Below are 20256 nucleotides of genomic sequence, written 5' to 3' on the forward strand. Positions count from 1 at the left end.
TCTTCCTTTAAGTAATGATCTTATTCTGACTTCACATTCACCCTCCTCTTCTTTGTTTTTTTCATTCTACTCCAGTTATCATTTCCCTTATCTCCACCAATGTCCATACCACCATTAACAGAATTATTTCAACCCAAGTATAACTATCACTTGTGTACACGTTATCTTTGATACTCATATAAGAGGTCATACAAAGAGTTCTTAACTTTGAATCTCAAAATAAGTTTTGTCTCCATAAATCTCATTAAAATAAAACTCAACACATTCCAACTTATTCCAAATGGCAGCAATAGCTAAAAGCTCATTAATATTACTCCAATACTTATCAAACTTAGTAATTATAAATCACATCAGCTAGGAGAGATTATGAATTTTATCAAATGCCAGAACGTATCAACCAGGAAATAACATAGGAAAAATAATACATCAAGTTGTATGAAAAAAGAAAACTATAACCAACAACTCCAATAAGACTCTTTTGTAAAATGTAAATCTTCCATTGAATCACCGATTTCACTAGCATCATCATGGCTCAAGATGTGATATTTTCTAGTTTCTAGAGAGTAGAAGACAATATTATTGCCTTTAAGCCTTGGGAGATAGATCCTATTTCTCAGCTTAGGATCTCCCAAATCATCAATTTCATTCCAATTCTTCTCGATATCATTGAATCTAAAGACTTGAATCGACTTCCCAAGTTTCCCAATGAATACTGAGAAGATTTTTCCATTGCACTCAACTAGACAACTCAAGTAGAAGTTATTACCATGAGTTGGAGGACTATGATGAACTTGCCATGTTGGTTGTCCACCCTGCAATTCAAATACTCCAACAGATCCACACACATCCAAATAATAGAATGCTCCCTTAAGAAAAATGGGAGAGCTTGAATTGGGATGGAACTTGATATCATCCCTTTGGTTAGTTCTAAAATCTTTCCATTCCCTATCACTTGATTGAAGGTATGTGGAAGCTATAAAGTTCGCATGATGATAAATTCCAACAGTCACACACTCTGGACAAGTTGGAGAGGTTGAAAATACAATGCTTTTAATATAAGAGAGAGCAAGTATTGGTTGAAAAGGCGGATAAACAACCCTAACCCTTGTAAAAGGGTTGAGGAATTCTATGGACTCTTTACCAACTATGTAGAGTAGCCATCCATTTTTGGAGAATTCTAAGGTCAATGAACCAAGAGATGATGGAAGAATGTTGCTGTAGGAACGTGAATCAAGTCGACAAGGATTGATTATTGTTAACCACCCACCATCATTTTTTAGGAGCATAAAAAAAGGAAATTTTCTCCTCTGAGATACAGGAAATGCTGCATAAAATGTCTTGCAGCTAACACGGAAGTTCTAGTATTCAAACAAATGCATATAATTTTGAATTAATTCCAATACATGGGAAGGAAGGTTACTGAATAAGCCTTCTTGTGTTTCGTTGTAGTGCAGTAACTCTTGGTCTTTGCTTAGACAAACACCTACATTGGAGACCTCACCTACTTTTTTGATGCTCTCTTCTGACTCTCGTTTTTCCAATAACGTATCAGGTCTGTCAGTATTAAATAGAGATCATAACATAGAGATGGAAGTTAGAACATAATATGGAGTATCATTTTATACTACTACTCCAAACAAGTCAGTTAAAATTTAAAAAGAGCAAAAAGCAATTATTACCAACCTTTGTTGTTGTTTGGGAATCACCCAAGCAAGAAACCTACTTGTGAAGGAAGGTATGATAGTACCAGTTTGATCAAGTAGGTTATACAGCAATGTTTCTGATTCATCTACTTCATTTCCACGCTTAAGAATGTAAATACAGTTCCCTTGAATACCTTCGCTTGATTCAAGTGCTTTCGTATTGCCCAACACCAGGTGCAATTACGATGTAACCCTATTAAAAAGGTACGACCACCCAGACACTTGACCTCAACCCACATCTTCTTAGATAAAAGTATTAGAGTAAATTAATAGAATAATAAGATATTGCTTACCTATATTAATGAAGATAAAGAAGCCTTATATAAGGCCATTACAACTGACTAAAGCTAAAAGAAAGCAAAGAAAGTGGGAATGTTAAACTACCCACGTTACGATACTTACTCCTAAGTCTTAGGAAAATAAACTGGAAATCCTAAGCATATGACTACCCACTAACTTATTCATGCTTAAAAATAGAAAAGTCAAACAACAACTTTGAAGCATAATTTCCACTAATTTAGCCAACATACCCCCTTGATTCAAAGTTGCATACTCCCATCTGCAACCTGAAGTACTCTTGTTTCCTTGATGCAAGTGACTTAGTGAGGATGTCAGCCACTTGATGATTTGTAGGACAAAACCTTACTGCAATATCTCCCTTTGCTACTAAGTCACGAATGAAATGGTGCCGAATGTCGATGTGCTTCGTACGACTGTGAAAAACAGCATTTTTGGTCAGATTAATAGCTGACATGTTGTCACTGTATAATTCTGTAGGACCTTGTTGCTCTTGAAGGAAGTCAGCCAATAACCTCCTAAGCCAAATTGCTTGACAAGCTGCTGAAGTGATGGCTGCATACTATGCCTCCGATGAAGATAAAGCCACTGTACTTTGTTTGTTTGATGACCAAGAGATAACACCGGACCCAAGAGTGAATACGTATCCGGAAGTGCTCTTTCTATCGTCAACCGAACCTGCCCAATCACTATCACAATATCCAACTAACTTCATATCATCAACTTTCTTGTACCAAATTCTATAGTCGGACGTACCTGCTATGTAATGTAGTATCCTCTTCACAGCTCCAAGGTGATGCTTTGATGGCTTATGCATAAATCTGGAAACTAGACCAACTGAATGTGCTATATCAGGCCTAGTGTGAGATAAGTAGTTCAGACCACCAACCATGCTTCTATACAGCTTTTCATTTGCTGTACTTGTATCATCATTTGCAGACAACTTCTCATTAATATTCATAGGAGTACAAGCTGAAGTGCATTCCGTCATCTGGAATTTTTTAAGAAGGTCTGCTGCAAACTTTTTTTGGGACAGAAAAATACCGTCGACACCTTGTTTCACCTCTAACCCAAGGAAGTAATGCAATAACCCCATGTCTGACATTTCAAACTTCTTCATCATGCTACTCTTGAACTCAGCAACAATTGATTCACAAGACCCCATGTATATCATATCATCAACGTACAGACAAACAACCAGAAAATCAGCCTTGCCTTGCTTCTTCAAGTAGAGTGTAGGCTCATTTTCACTTCTTTCAAAACCATTCTCTAAAAAATAAGAATCAATTTTCTTATACCACGCACGCGGGGCTTGTTTAAGACCATACAATGCCTTGCGTAACCTATAAACTTTGTTCTCCTCATTTTGAACAACAAAGCCTTCAGGTTGAGCAACAAAAACTTCCTCCTTCAACTCTCCATTTAGGAAAGCTGATTTTACATCAAATTGAAAAACAGGCCAACCAAGTTGAGCAGCTAAGGCAAGAAATGTTCGTACCGTTTCAAAACGAGCCACGGGAGAGAATGTCTCATCGTAGTCAACACCTTGTTCTTGTGCATACCCCTTAGCCACCAATCGTGCCTTGTGCTTTTGTACATTTCCATCAGCATCATACTTGGTACGGAACACCCACTTCAACCCGATTGCCTTTTTTCCTTCTGGAAGTTCAACTAACTCCCATATTTTGTTCTTGTGAATGCACCTCATTTCTTCTGCCATTGCATCTGTCCATACTTGTTCCTGGGCTGCATCATCATAGTATATAGGATCTGATACGGAGAGAGCAAAGTCACAAGTTTCATAGATCTCTTTGAGTGCACGGAATCGCTGCCGAGATTCTGGTGTGCTTGCAGGTGATGAGGTAATGGAACCACCAGAGTGTGGGCTGTCATGTGGAGTAGTGGAGTAGTGTGGTGAGCTGCTACCATGTTGTGGTGAGGGAGTTTCAGTATCAGGGACTGCAGTAGGGACGTCATTAGAGACACCACCGTCATCAATGAAAGGAACTATGTTTCCTGTGTGATCAGAATTCCAATACCAACTAGCAGACTCATTAAACAACACATCTCTACTTATGATAATCTTGCCACTTACTGGATTATACAACCTATAAGCTTTGGATTTCAAACTATAACCAAGAAAAATACATTTTGTGGATTTATCTTCAAGTTTATGACGAGAAGACTTTACCAAAGCAAAGGCTATACAACCAAAAAACTCGTAAGTGGCTTACCTTAGGCTTCACACCATGCCATGCTTCATATGGAGTATTGTTCATTACAGCCTTTGTGGGAGAAATGTTGCGAAGATACACAGCGGTTGCGACTGCTTCTGCCCAGAACTGATTTGGAAGTCCTCGAGCCTTTAACATGCTTCTAGCCATTTCTACCACTGTTCGGTTCTTCCGCTCAGCTACTCCATTTTGCTCAGGAGTATACGGAGCTGTAAGCTGCTTGGAGATTCCGAGTTCCTCACAAAAGGAATCAAAGTCATTTGAACAAAATTCCCCTCCATTATCTGTACGCAACTTCCTTATAGAGCATCCTGATTGTTTCTCAGCAAAGGCTTTGAACTTTTTGAACATATCAAGAGCTTCAGACTTGAGAGTTAGAAAATAAATCCAACTCATTCTAGTATAATCATCAGTGAACAACAAGAAATAGCGACTTCCATTCAAAGACTCTGTTTTCATTGGTCCACACAAGTCAGCATGCACCAACTCAAGACATTCAGATGCTCTCCAAGACTTTCCAACAGGAAAAGGCTTCTTACTATGCTTGCCCAGAGCACAACCTTCACAAAACTCAAGTGTATCTATGTGTGGCAGCCCTAAAACCATGTCTTTTTGACTCAAAAGTTTCAACCCGTTAACATGTAAGTGACCATAACGCAGATGCCATAAGTCAGACTCACTACATGCTTTGACACTAAGAGCTTTGTTTTTTACAATAGATAAGTCAAGAGGGAACATTCTATTTTTGGTCATACAAACATTGGCAATGTCTAGACCTGACATCTTATCTCTAATAACACATTGACCATTATCAAATACAACAATCAAACCACCAGTCATCAATTGACCCACACTCAACAAGTTATGAGCCAAACTAGGTACAAAGAATACATTATGCAATAATTTCTTTCTACCATCTTTAGAGCATATAGCAATCGTACCTTTCCCCTCGACCTGAATGGTCTTGTTATCACCAAGTCGAACTTCTGATTGTTGTGAATCATCAAGGCTCTCAAATGCCGAGCGAGAATTGGACATGTGGTTAGAGCACCCACTGTCAATGAACCAGACATCTTGATCACTTGGCTTGCTTGCAATATGCGCCATGAACAACGTCTCTTGAGTATCATCATTCTCAGCCACATTGGCTTTTGTGCCCTCTGCTCTTTGCTTTGACCAACATTGTGCTTCAGTGTGGCCAAATTTTTTGCAGTAATTGCATTGAATGGAGCTTTTTTAATCTTTGAGTGGGTCTCTTTAGTTAAAGCAACGCAGCTTTCATCCACTTTCAAAGAATTAAAAAAAATCCAGGTTCTTTCCTTTACAAAATAGCACCTCACAAAATTTAAAAAAAAAAAAAAAAAAAAAAAGAGTAAAGTAAGAGAGAGAAACAATTAGGCACCGCAGCCATTGTTTCTACTGAGCGATTCTTGAGTGAAACACAGTGAGATCTTTTTTCCACAAAATTGAGTGATTCCATGGCAACAAATGGGCTGTCCACTTCTCAACCTCTTATTCCCATTTTTGATGGTGATAAGTATGAGTTTTGGTCCATTAAAATGAAGACCCTCTTCCAATCTCAAGATTTATGGGAGTTCATTGAAGATGGTTATAATCCTGAAGAGAAGGATGAGCAAAAATTGAAGGAGAATAAAAAGAAGGATGCCAAAGCCTTATTCTTTCTTCAACAAGCTGTGAGTGACTCCTTGTTCTCACGAATTGCTTCTGCCACAACATCAAAAGCAGCTTGGCAAACTCTGAAAACTGAATTTCAGGGCTCCGCAAAGGTAATCGAAGTAAAGCTTCAATCTCTTCGTTCTGATTTTGAGAATTTAAGTATGGATGCCAAAGAGAATGTGCAAGATTATTTATCTAGAGCTAGTTCAATTGTCAATAAGATGAGATCATATGGAGAAACGATTTCTGATCAAACTGTAGTTAAGAAGGTATTGCGAACCTTGAATTCTAAATTTGATCTTATTGTGCCCGCAATTGAAGAAGCACGTGATCTCTCTACATTTTCTTTCTCTGAGTTAATGAGCTCTCTGCAAAATCATGAAGAAAGAATGAATCGAAAACAAGGCAGTAGTGAGGAGCAGGCATTCCAAGTGAAGGGGGAAACATCTAAACAAAAATTTGAGTATTCTGGACATAGAGGAAATGGCAGAGGCGGATACCGTGGTCGAGGTCGCGGTGGTCGTACTGGCAGTCGAGGTCGTGGTCGATCATCGGAACCAAGACAGTTCAACAAGAGCTCTGATACCAAGATAAAAGTATTAAAGTAAATTAATAGAATAATAAGATATTGCTTACCTATATTAATGAAGATAAAGAAGCCTTATATAAGGCCATTACAACTGACTAAAGCTAAAAGAAAGCAAAGAAAGTGGGAATGTTAAACTACCCACGTTACGATACTTACTCCTAAGTCTTAGGAAAATAAACTGGAAATCCTAAGCATATGACTACCCACTAACTTATTCATGCTTAAAAATAGAAAAGTCAAACAACAACTTTGAAGCATAATTTCCACTAATTTAGCCAACATTCTTCTGCAGGTCCAGTTTAAAAAATTTCACATCCATGAGTCATTTGCGTGAACCAATATAATGGCCATGAATAGACAAACACTATAAAGACGGCCACATGTGTACAAAGCGACAGTGACATCGCAAGTGAATAACGGGTAGTAAAATTTGAAAATGGATCAAGGTGAGTGACTTAATTTCATCCACCACATAGAATAACACTATTTCTCTACTGACACCGTATATGTACCGGTTGACAGTAATCAATTGGATTACTTTTAAAGCGTGACATTCAGGCTCAAGTTTCTGTGAGGACCAACTGTCATCAGGGTGTGCAGGATGGTAAAAAAACATTACGGAAGCACCAGTATGAAACAAGAGCGACTGACAGTCATAACAGTCAGGGGAAGATGAAATAGCGCACTTGATATTACTGAAGTCGTTATCTGGTGTGGCTGTTAATGGAGGGAGATTTATTGTCTGCAAAATTTCAAGATTGAAGAGAGAGAACAAATTATCTTAGACTCTATCTTGTAGAACAAACCAACCATAAGATGAGGCACGTATGTGTTTGCCGCACAATTGAGGAATGCTTTCACTATAAGATTTGGTATTACGGGTTAAGGTGGATGATAAAGAGTAAAAAGTATGGATCTGTTCATCAGTAGAAACTTCATTTGCATACAAAAGCCATGGTGTTTCTGTTTTCGAAAGAAATGAAGGCCACGTTATATCAGCCTTATTCGCCATTGACCTGCTCAAAATTGACAGAGGATGTAGGAACATAAGCCACCAAAACCCTTGACATATACTACCTCCATTACTAAAATGTTGTGAGTTTTGAATTCGAGTTGAAATTGATTATGATTTCTCAGTTCTAACTACAGTCTTACAATACATTTCAAACATAGTCGTATAAGATTTTGTTAAATTCGTCACCAAAATATTGTCTTTGTATAAAATTACTCATACAAAATAGGATATCGCTTTTTTGTGTAAACGAGCAAATCTATAGAAAGACAAATCAATTATCCCCAAAACAGAATTCTATAGAACCCGAAACAGAATTTAAGACATCAAATATGTATAATTTATTGTGATTTTTTATACTAATTGATTACAAAAAAAAATAAAAAAAAAAATTCTTTTCAATTTATTCAAAATCAACCCAATGTTGATGATTTCATGATTTTTTTTTAATTTCTATTTTTTTATATGAACTTACAGAAAACCATTAAACTAAAGTAAATTAATAGGAGCAAAGATTGTATATGATAGAACCTATTTCAAGCTTTACAACTAGTATTCCTAATCATATTCACATAAATTAAAAATTTATCAAACAATAAAAATTAGAAGTGAAACAAAATCACACACTATAATTTCTTGGGAAAAATTGTTAAATCGAGGATAAAAGTACAATCTACATATATGATTAATATTACAGTAACACAAATAAAAGGCAAACTAATATGTTTAAGCTAAAAAATAAGATTATTCCTAAAAATAAAAAATAAAAAAGAAATTTTGATAATTAACACCATCTATTATTGCCAAAATTGAAAATACCACTTCAAGTTTTAATTTTTTTTTAATTTTACCACCTACTGTTTTCCAAAAGTTTTGAAAATCCCACCACTTTATGAGATGACGTCATTATGGGACCTACAATTTCGTTTTCCTTCTCTTTCCCTCATTCTTCCCTCGATTTCCCCTGTTCTTCTACTCCCCTCTTTCAATTTCATCTCTGAAATTTGATGTCATTTACAAAAATTTCGCAAATTAGGTTATAATTTTTATAATCTAACCTAAAACGAAGTGAATTGGTTAGATTACTTAGGGTTTGGGTAATTAATTTGGGGGTTTTGCTAAATTGACAAATTAGGGTTTATGAAGTTAAAATTGAATGAACAAGTGGACAATTAAACAAGTAATTACCACGAATAAACCCCTAATTTGTCGAATTTAGCAAAACCCCCTAATTGATTACCCTAATTTGTCGAACAAAATCCCCAAATTGATTACCCAAACCCTAATTAAACTAATCAAATAAGTTCGTTGTAGGTTAGATTGTAGAAATTATAACCTAATTTGCGAAATTTGTGTAATTGAAATCAAATTTGAGAGATGAAATTGAAAGAAGGGAGTAGAAGAATAGGGGAAATCGTGGGAAAGAGTGGGAAAACGAAATTGTGGGTCCCACAATGACGTCATCTCATAAAGTGGTGGGATTTTCAAAACTTTCACAAAGTAGTGGGATTTTCAAAACTTTTGGAAAAAACTAGGTGGTAAAACTCAAAAAAAAAAAAAAAAAAAAAAACTTGAGGTGGTATTTTCAATTTTGGCAACAATAAATGGTGGTAATTATTATCAAATTTTCCATTAAAAAAAATGTACTCCCTCAGTTTTTAAATATTTGCTCCACTTTTCTTTTTCGGCCGTTTTTAAATACTTGCTCCGATCCATTTCTTTATTTGGAAAGTTTATAAAATATTTAATTCATTTCTCTCACGGACCCAAAAAATATCATATTTTATTAATTTTATATTCTCTCTCCTCCAATTTCTCCACTACTTAATTTGCTTTAAATAATCCAACCTTTGATGTATTTATTTTTAATAATCCAACATTTGGATTAGATTATTCCATCCAAGCTTTAAGGGTTGTTCTTTTTTATCAGGCTAATATGACCGATTACCTTCTCTTCAAGTAATTTTTATACATTTTTTCTTTTACAATTTTTTAATTAAAAATAAATTTATAAAATAAAAAAGACAAAAATAAAAACCCTATTAAACCACCAGCCCCCACCCCTTCCCCGGAAAACACCCTACGCCCTCCTTCACTCGCCGGAAAATAAACTCTACCCCTGCCTTCCACCGCCGCGGAAAGTCACCGGAAAACCCACCCGCATCAACTACAACTTCAAACAACAACACACACCGACGCAACTCCTCTGCTCCACCATCGCCACCCATCTATAGAAATCAGCCACCTTGCCCCTGGTCCATCCCACAACATCACCTCCCACAGCCAGCGCAGAAGCGCAACTCAACCAAATTGGGGGTAAATTGAAACAGAAGGAGAAAGAAGAGGGAGAAAGAAGAAGGAGAAAGAGGGAAAAGGGTCAGGTTTATTGATGGTTTTAGGCAAAATTTGTCTCGACATCCACAAGATACGCTACGAAAACAACTCCAACCACCCCGAAATCCAAAAATCGGCGGTGGGGTGGGGGTTTTCGATGGTTTTAAGCAAGGTTTTGTGGGAGGGTGGATGGGTTTTTGTTCTGATTTTGCGTGATCGATGGTGGTGGGGTTTTCTAGGTTCGAGTGTTAGGTTTCAACAAGGTTGGAGGGGTTTCTGGGTTCGAGGGTGTTTTTGGGTGTCGTGTTCCTGGGTTTGTGATTGTACTGGTGGTGGTGGGTCTTCGATCTGGTGGTGGGTTTAGGGAGGCTGGCTACTCTAAGCTTAGTAGCTGAGAATTATGGAGGGGATGAAGGAAGGTGAAGGGGAAGGGTAAATAAATAAAAAAAAATTAAAGTTTCTTTTTAAGAAAAATTGAAAAAAAAAATAGGCAAATCAAAATATGACACGTGGCAAGGTAACTATTGTAGGTTGGTGACCGATTTAACCTAATAAAATAGAATAACCCTTAAAGCTTGGATTATTGGAGAATAATCAAAAGGTTGGATTATTAAAAATAATACGTTTAAGGTTAGATTATTTAAATAAATTTTTCCTTTGCTTTTTACCATTTTTTATTCTTCCACCAACCCCACTACCTACAAATTTTATTACTTTCTCCAATTTCTCCTAAGACTCCGTACATGGAGAAATGGAGCAAGTATTTAAAAACGGAGGGAGTAGTATAATAGTATTAGTATAGAAAATGAAGAGAAAATGAATAATTTCAGGAAGCGAACTCACAGTGAGATCTATGAAGGCTAGCAGCAATATACTATGCGGTTACAAAACTGATTATAATTGCTTAATTTACTTTGATGAATGATGAGGAAATTAAATCTACATCCTAATGTTCTCCAATACTTTTTTTAAAAAAAGGAATGTTCTCCAATATTTAAATAGGGGTGTGTTCTATTCAATTGAGTTTTACTTATCTGATCTTATCTGAATTTATCTAAACTTATTAACTCTTATTAGAACTTATTATAGTTATAAATTAAACTTGAGTAATCCTGGTTAACCCTTATCACAACTTATCTAAACTTATTTTTCCTAAACTTATCTTATCTGAACTTATCAACCCTTATATGAACTTATCAGAACATATCAACCCTGAAATAAGTAGTTATTAATACCTACAAAGTACATCCTAGTGTAGGTATTAGTACCTACACCCATCCTAGTGTAGGTATTAGTACCTACACCCCCTCCCCACATACACTATATAACCTATACCTACAACCTAGTATAGGTATTTTTACCTTTTCTCTCTCCTCTTATAAATCAATTTCCCTATAATTTTACCAATATTTTAAATTTCTCTCTCCTTATAATTTTATCCCTTTCTCTCTCCCTTTTCTCACTCCTCAGCTATCAAAATCTCCCAAATTTGTCTTAAAAAAAATTAAAAAAATAAATTCAAACACTCTTAGATCTCTACCAAAATATAGTATGTAAGAGAAAAAATTGCAGAAAATTTCTACAAAAGAACCACTAACAATCAAATTGTAAGTAGTGATTCAATAAAAACAATCAAATTGTAAGTTGATTTTGTTTATTTTTGATAAAAAAAAAAAGTATAAACCCTAACTTTTTATTTGCCTTATTCTTCAATTACTTCTCTAGGTATATGAAATTATAGTATTACTTCATGATTTCTTATAATTTTTATCATAATAATGTTTTTTTTTATAATTTTTGTCATAACAATGATTTCTTATAATTATAGTAGAATGATGTTTGGTATAATAATCCACTTTAAATTGAATTAATTTGTGGTGTATTATTAGCTTATAAATTTACTGGACAAAAAAAAAAAAAAAAAAGAGTTTAATTGCCCTATTTTTCTGGATTTGATCTATTTTGTATGATTATAGAAATATTAATTTAGCTCGTGTATGAATGTTCATTTTCATTTTGATAAATGTTCATATATGTACTAATATATGTTCATGCACATATTAATATACGCTTATTAGAATTACGATAAATGTCCTTATCTCCATTTTCTTCCTATATTTTCTATTGATCTAATAAGGAATATCAGTCTATTGTACATTTTCATTTTAGGTGGAACGTTGATCATTTTAGATGATTTCATGTTCATTTATATTCAATTAATTTTGATACACGTTCATTCTCTTTACATTATATGTTCATTCTTATATATTTAAAGATGTTCATTTGCATTGCAATCTAATTCAATATTAATTCTCATATATAAACATGTTCATTTAGATTTATACTTATTCATTCATTCTCACATTAAAAGACATTTGTTTCAATTTTAATACTTGTTTGTTATCATATTAAAAAATGTTCAACTAAATTTTAATAATTGTTCATTCTCGTATTAAAAAATGTTTATTTAGATTATGATATTACTTGTTCATCTTCATATTGAACTATGTTCATTATTTTCTGGCAATATATTAAAATTTTGTATTTTAAAATGTTTATGTCTTGTTTGTAGTACGTGTGTTTTGATTGTTACTAACATTTTACTTTATAAAATTTTGATCTCTTATCACACAGGACAATCAATGAAATAAAAAAAAGTTGAATACGATAATGTATGTATTGATGAAAAGATATGTACAAAAAAAAACACACACACATCATAAGAGTACGTAGAAGGGTATCTATTATTACAAGGACGATGACTCTACAAACTTTTTATGTATACCAAATGTTAAATTAGAGGCGATGTTCAATTTATTCTGTAAGACACATATATATTAAGTATATGGTATGTACATTTTTGAAGTTTAAGATTTTCACTTTTGATTTTTTTTACTAAAGTTTCTACTTTTAATTAATAAATTGAGCTTGTGTACATTTATACATATAAAAAGATAAAAAAAAAAAAGTTATGCTTAAGAAACAAAAAATATATAGTATCGACGTATTAACAATATTGAACATTTAATGATACAAAACTGAACATTTATATCTACAAAAACGAACATATATATATATTTATATACCAAAATGAACATTTTACATATGATTCGAAATAGAAAAATTATAAGATGACGTCATTATGATGAAGAGGGGGTGCAGATAGTGCTACCTACATAGGGGTGTAGGCAAAAATTTGTATGAAATAAGTGAAAATAAGGTAAATAGAATAGGGCTTTCAGACTCCATTTGGTTTGTAACTTTGTACTTTGTTCAATGAAAAAAAATTAATTAAAAAAATTAATTTTTATGGAAAACATATTTTAAGGTAAATTATAATTGTACATTGTAATTTAGAAAAATCTGTGAAATATAATGTTAGAAGGCAATAAAATTCCATAAGTGCGGTACATTCTAATAAAATTTTCGGCGTACGGTTCATGTCATCTTTTGTAAACTTGATTTTAATAAAATTCAATTAACAATTTATTTTTTCACCCACTTACTCGACCAAGCAAATCAATATTACTGATTTATGGTACGTAAAACCGCTAATTCATTTTAATTTTTTTTTTTTTTTTTGCAAAAAACAGCTAATTTAAGGCTTGTTTGGCATTGTTTTTTGTTTTCAGTTTCCAGTTTTTTTGAAAACAAAAAACCAAAAACAGGAAACTAGAAAAAGGTGTTTCCACTTTTCTGTTGTCAGTTTTCATAATTATCATGGTTTTAATAAGTTTGACTAATTTTTGATTCATTATGTGACATATATCACATGATTTTAAAAAACAAAAAACCAAAAAACAGAAAACCACAATGATGCCAAACGAACCCTCAATTAGCAGTTGCTTGTTTGGCATTGTTTTCAGTTTTCTATTGAAAAATTTGCTGGAAATAATACCACCTTTGGGCCATCTGTGAAAAATAATCCCACTTTTAGCATACTTTTAAATAATCCCAACTTTATACCTTATCCACTCCCAATGATCTCAACCGGTCAAGCAACTTGTTATAACAAGTTGTCGACTTGTGATTGGTCAAAATAAATAAAAAAATTTTAAAAATTTTAATTTTTTTAAGGAAAAAAATAATTGAATAATTAAAAAAAAAAAAAAAAAAAACCACCCACCAGCCACTCTCCTTGCCACCCGCTCCCGCCATCATTGAATTATAATTATATTAACCTAAACAAGATTATTAATTATCTTATTAAGCAAAATTACAAGTACAAATTCTCTTTAAACATGCAAGAGAGGGCGAGATCAAGCAATAACAATAATAATATAATCAAGCAACATACTAACAACAATCATCATCATCATCATAATAATAATCTCAATAAAGCGTAATAACATTAGTAAGATCCTAGGCATGATACTAATAAGATTAATAATTGTAAACACCCATTTGTGTCTCCCCAAAACCAAACCCAGTGATGAATACCTTTTCACGTCGAATCATAATCAAATGAAGTAAAAGTGTGGAAAGTCTTGTGTTGCGGTTAGTTTTAATTAAATTCTTTTCGCTCTGTTTTCGAAAACCTATTTTATGAAAATAGTCAATATAGTTTAGTTTGGTCCATGAAAAGGGTCCAATAATAGTGTAGTTGGATAGGGCTCGAAAAGAGCTTTCCAACGATATATTATAAGCCCAATTCTGATGAATAATGAGGAAGTTATTGCCAAATTACTAAACTAAGCCCGTTTTGATCTTTATATGCAGCCCAATGGTCTAGAGGAAGGCCTATTATGAATTATCATTCCTAATGCAATTAGGATTGATTATAGTCTACTAGAATCTTCTAGAAGGTTCTTTTGAATCCTAATGTGATTAGGATTGATAATTGAGTTTTATGAGTTTTTTTTAAATGAAATTACGATTTTATTTACCCCTTTTACGGAATTTTACAACTTAATTTTATCAAAAAAATAAAAACGTGTGGGAAAATTGCCTGCAGTGCCGAACACCAGGCTGTCGCCTAGCGACAGAGGCTGTTGCGACGACAGTAGCGTGTTTTATTCCTTTGCAAACTCCGTTTCTTTTTTATCTAATCCGGACTATTTCCTTTATAAATAGCGTCATTAGACCTTCATCAATTTTCATCAATTCTCCTCCAATTCTCACCAACTCTCATCAAGAAAATATTGATATTCTCTCTCTCTCTTTTTCTAAACCAACTTTTTACAAACAAAATTCCGCATTCTAAAGATCTAGACATACACATCTAGCATATTTCGAAGTTGCCTTCGCCCTACACGTGAAAGGTTTGATATTTCTGAGGTTTGGTCCCAAATCTCTATTTCAATTATTTAATTTAATTGTTTAATTTTATATTTTCCTTGAAGTTACTAACGTGTGTATTTTGTTATTAGAAAGAGGTACGAGGCATCCAAATAAGTGCTTTAATTGCTTTATTGATATTATGATACAGAAATCATGTTTAGATTGTTATTTTGATTCCTAGTATCATGTTAGGATGTTTTATTACTTCCTATTATCATGTTTAGGGTAACAACTAAAAATTCCTAATATCAAGTATGATTTCTGTGATGCTTCCTATTTTCATTCCTAATAGCATGTTAGTATCATGTTAGGGATAAAGCTTTGATTTTTATTGTTTAGTGACATACTAGGGTTTGTTATTAATCTTGTTAGTATCATGCCTAAGATCTTACTATTAATATTATGCTTTATTTTTAACATGAACATGATGATTTTAATTATGATTATTATTATGATTGTTGTTATTACATTGTTATTATGTTGCTTGATATTTATTATTTATTGCTTGATCACACCTTTTATGCATGCTTAAAGGGAATTGGTACTTGTAATCAAGCTTAATAAGATAATTAATAATCTTGTTTAGGGTTAATATGATTATAATTCAAGTGATCGCCAATAATAGTTTTATTTGTGCATTAATATTCAACCAACATAGATTAAATAGGTTTAGGGTTAACCTATTGATTGCATGTTAGTCAGAAAGAGCGCACATGAATACGACAAGAATTAATAAAATAGAGGTCTATTATTAGGGCAGGTTCTTTCTCTTTTAGATTGGATTTGTACCTTCATCCCGTAACTTCTAGTTTTGGTTCCAGACCTATTGGAGTCTTGGATCGTTAAGGGGTGTAACCTTCACCCTGTGAACGGTTTACAAGTTCCTAAAACTTGTTGGCGACTCTTTTGCTCTATATTCCTTCCCTTTGAACGCCCCCGTACTTTAGTGTATGATCACAGTGGGGTTCAAGTTTGGGGTAATGCTTGAAATATTCCCTACAGGTTTTGGCGACTCCGCTGGGGAGGATTTCTATTTTAGTTTCTGAAATTTATTTCGACAATGATTTAGAATGAGTGGATGAGACTCGAAAAGTTCTAAATATTTCATGTGCATAATTTTGATTAAAATTATTGTCATATGCATAAAAAAAGGTTCTCATTGGAAAGACCATCCGTACGTAATGAGTCAAAAAAATAGGATTTTACACGTAGGAAATTTGAGGAATATCTTTCACAACTAGAATTGAAATAATGCTGCGAAAAACTAGAAAATTCTAAGAACACAAACAACTGCTGAGGTATGTAGGAACTGGCGTCTAGAGAACAGAGTCTATCGCCGAAGATATGGCTCTATCGCCGAGCGACAATTCTGTCGCCAGGCGACAGGGCTCATATCCCGGCGATAGTCCCTGTTGGCTGACGCTGCGTTCTTCCAATACCGAGCCAGAAATATGCGTTCTTATTTCGACCAGTTCTAGCACTGTTGGCTCGATTCTACTTCCTGATTGAGTTTTTCTCACTTTTCTGAAACCCATATGTGTTCTACATATGGAGATAACCCTCTGGGAATTCATGCTCCATCTACCCGATTGAACGCTCTGAGCAACAAAGGGTACATCCGAGAATTTTAATTCACCAAACCATGGAAGCGAGTTTAACTCGCGGGGTCCCATCAACTCGCGTCAACCCTTCCAAAAGTAAGGCTTCCGCGTGGTGCATCCGGACTCATAACCATGGACCCTCTTTGACTAACCCATATCCCGAACTTTAGAGAACTAGAGCCATGGTTAGGTTGCAAACTCATTGCATCATGTTGTGACTACTTGACTACTTGTGCATCTCTTACTTGTACATACTTATTATGTGACTAAATTAACCGTTTGGTTTGACTTGTGTTAGTAAATAAGTCTTAATAAACTAACCAGTGACTAAAGGGATTTGCTTAATTAATTGATTAATTTATTTGAGCTAAAAAAATACCAAAAATCGAGTCATAGTTCCTTTGAGTCAACCCGGATTTTTATTCCCGTATACTGCACAAGCGTCAACTTGTTTTGGTCATAGCCGATGTTATAGAAAGAACTACAAGTCTTACAATCTATGGATCTGTAGCCCCGAGTTTTATCTTTAATTTGGCGTTGGTTTCATATCAATCAGAGTCACAGATCATAAGTTATGTTTAAAATACCACAGCCTGTCCAGTTTAATGCATATACATGAAGTCTTAACTTAGTCTTTGCCTAAGTCTAGTCACATAGTCTAGCCACATGGTCTTGACACGAGTCTTAACATGTCACCTACACTCACTAGTCTTAGCACACACTTTGTATATGTCACCATGACCATGTCTTAGGTTCATGCATGAGTCGTTTTCCGTCATTCGAGTTGGGGGTCCAATCTATTCCCATTCTCTTCCACATTCTCTTCCATGTTGAATAGAACTTGAGTCAAAATAAATAATAAAAAAACTTACCCCTAATTTCCATTTCCACAGTACTTGGTCGAGGAGAGAAGGGCGTTTAATCAGAGACAACCTTTTCATCCAGGTTCAACTTTTTAATAAATCGATTCGTCAAAAGAGAAAAGCTAAGAAGACAATGGCAAGTTAAGAAGAAGTCAATGAGCTTAAGAAGCAAATGGAAGACGTGAGTGAGGGGTTGAAGGCTTTAACCCTTCAAATCAATGACCCTGTGAAACAACAACAAATGAAGCTCATGCAAGAAAGCTTGAGCAAAATATCCAATGACTATAGATTCTAGGGCATTAGTTCACAAGGGGTCTCAGTGGACAAGGAGCTTCTTCCGCAGAAGTTCAATGCCAATGACATCCCTAAGTTCAAGGCAACACATAATCCTTACTTCCACTTAAGGGCCTTTGAAACTATAATGAACATTAAGGGGATTGATAAGAATATTTCACTCTTTATTCTCAATGTCTTTAGAAACCGTTTGTCAACATTGGTTCTTTTCTCTTGATAAAGAGAAAACCTCTACTTGGGATGTTATTGTAAACACTTTCATTAACATATATAAGTGTAATATTCAAGTCAAAACTGACTATAGACAACTTGAGATGCTAAGACAAAAAAAGAATGAAGGCTTTACTTCTTTCTTTAACAAGTGGAAGGAAACTTCCGCTAAGATGATTGAGGTACCCACCGAAAAGAATCTATAAGGATGTTCATCAAGAACCTTCAAGACAAGTATTCGAAGCATTTGAAATATCAACACAACTTGAATACTTTCAAGGCTGTCTATGACATCGGTATCGAAATCGAAGATGACCTCGCAAAGTGTAGGCGTCGCTTGAAGTGCGCCTACGTAAAAGCATGTTGTGAATATGATTGGCACTCATAGGAAGTGGGAATTGACATAATATGATAAGGGACAAGATTAGGGACAAGGAAAGTAGGGAGCCGCCAACAAGTTTATAAGGAAATTGTAAACCGTTCACGGATCATAAAAGGCAACCATGATTAAAGGGACAACGATAGGTAACAACGATTGACCCGTGAAGGTTACACCCCATTCATAATCCATGAGATTACTAACTCCATATGGTTCGGAACCACGAAAGGAGGATCGGGGATGATGGTACGAAGTGAGTCATGGAGTCACATTCGCCCGTATTGGCCTCTACTCGATTCTTATAGTGAAAAGTGATTCCTGTGATCTCAAAGGCATGCAAACAAAAATTCAATTTGCTCCAAACTATTATTATGCTAAATTGGTTGAATATTAATGCAACACATAATTCTAAAATATTTGTGATCACTTAAATTAACAACAAGATTAAAAAGGAACCTAAGCCTGTTGTCCAAATTATCTTATTAGGCGTGATTTTCAATTACATATTCCCTTTAAACATGCAATATGGTGATCATAAAAATAATAATAGAATAAACATTAATATTGGAAGCAATTCAAAAATAATAGCGTTAGTCAAATTAAATATAAAATAACCCTAATCATGATACTAGCAATATTAAAATAAAATAAGAGTAATTAAATTAATTAATTACTCACATTCTGCGTGTTCCTTTAAATTGCTACATCATGAATAAACTGTTAGTAACTTCAATAAAAATATAAAGTAAATGGAAACTAAATTAAATAAATATAGATTTGATTTGGTCCAAACCCTCAGTACTAGTTAATTATACCTATCACGCCTTGGTTAAAGTATAGAACTTCAGGTATTGTATGGACTCCTTGGAGTACTTAGGAGAAGTATTTTGAGAGAATAGGGTGGCTAGTATTTAGGCTAAAGAGGGAGAAGAGAATTATTTTATGATCAATCTTGTTGATGTTTTAAAAAAGGGGAGATATGACCTCTATTTATAGAGAAAAAAGAAGGGTCGAAAAATTAAGATAAGATCCGAATTAAATCGGAATAAAACTCGATAGACAGCAGTTTTTGCGTTTTTTGTTTTTATCATATCTTTTGATCCAGAAATTGGAATAAGATGAATAAGATATCATTGGAAAGATCATGAAGTCTACTTTCTAACCCAATTCGAATCAGATTAAAATATTTTATAGAATAAAAGATATGTCCGAAATAGTGGGACGGTGTCAGTTTTAGATAGAGTTTGGCATTTTATTCATATCTTTTCCGTTATAGCTCGGAATTGATATTATAATATATCATTGGAAAGATAATTTCAAGGGCTATCCAACCATATAAAATTTGGATAAAAAATATGAGGCACGAAAATAATATCTGTCTATCTTTGAATGTCTTTCAATTCGGATAGAAATAGGACTTTCAAAATGAAAAGTTTTATTCAATTTCAAACTCTCTAATCTTATCTTTTAAAAAAGGATAATTAAGATCTTTTAAAAACTTATAGAAGTTTCTAATTAATCCTAATTGATTTATAAATGGTATTAAATAATTTGGACCCTCCACATGATCATTGGGTCGTAGGTAAGGTGGGCTTAGGTTCGGTTTGGGCTCAGTTTAATATTTTGGTCATAACTTATTCGTTATAACTCGGATTTGGGCTTATAATATATCATTGGAAATCTCTTTTCAAGCCCCATCCAATTATTGAATCATTGGACCCAGATTATGGACCAAAATAAACTGGATTAAACATTTTTATAAAAAGGACACGAAATGAATGAT

Source organism: Chenopodium album, chromosome 8 (genome assembly GCF_948465745.1).
Source record: "Chenopodium album chromosome 8, dcCheAlbu1.1, whole genome shotgun sequence".
Taxonomy (NCBI): Eukaryota; Viridiplantae; Streptophyta; class Magnoliopsida; order Caryophyllales; family Amaranthaceae; genus Chenopodium; species Chenopodium album.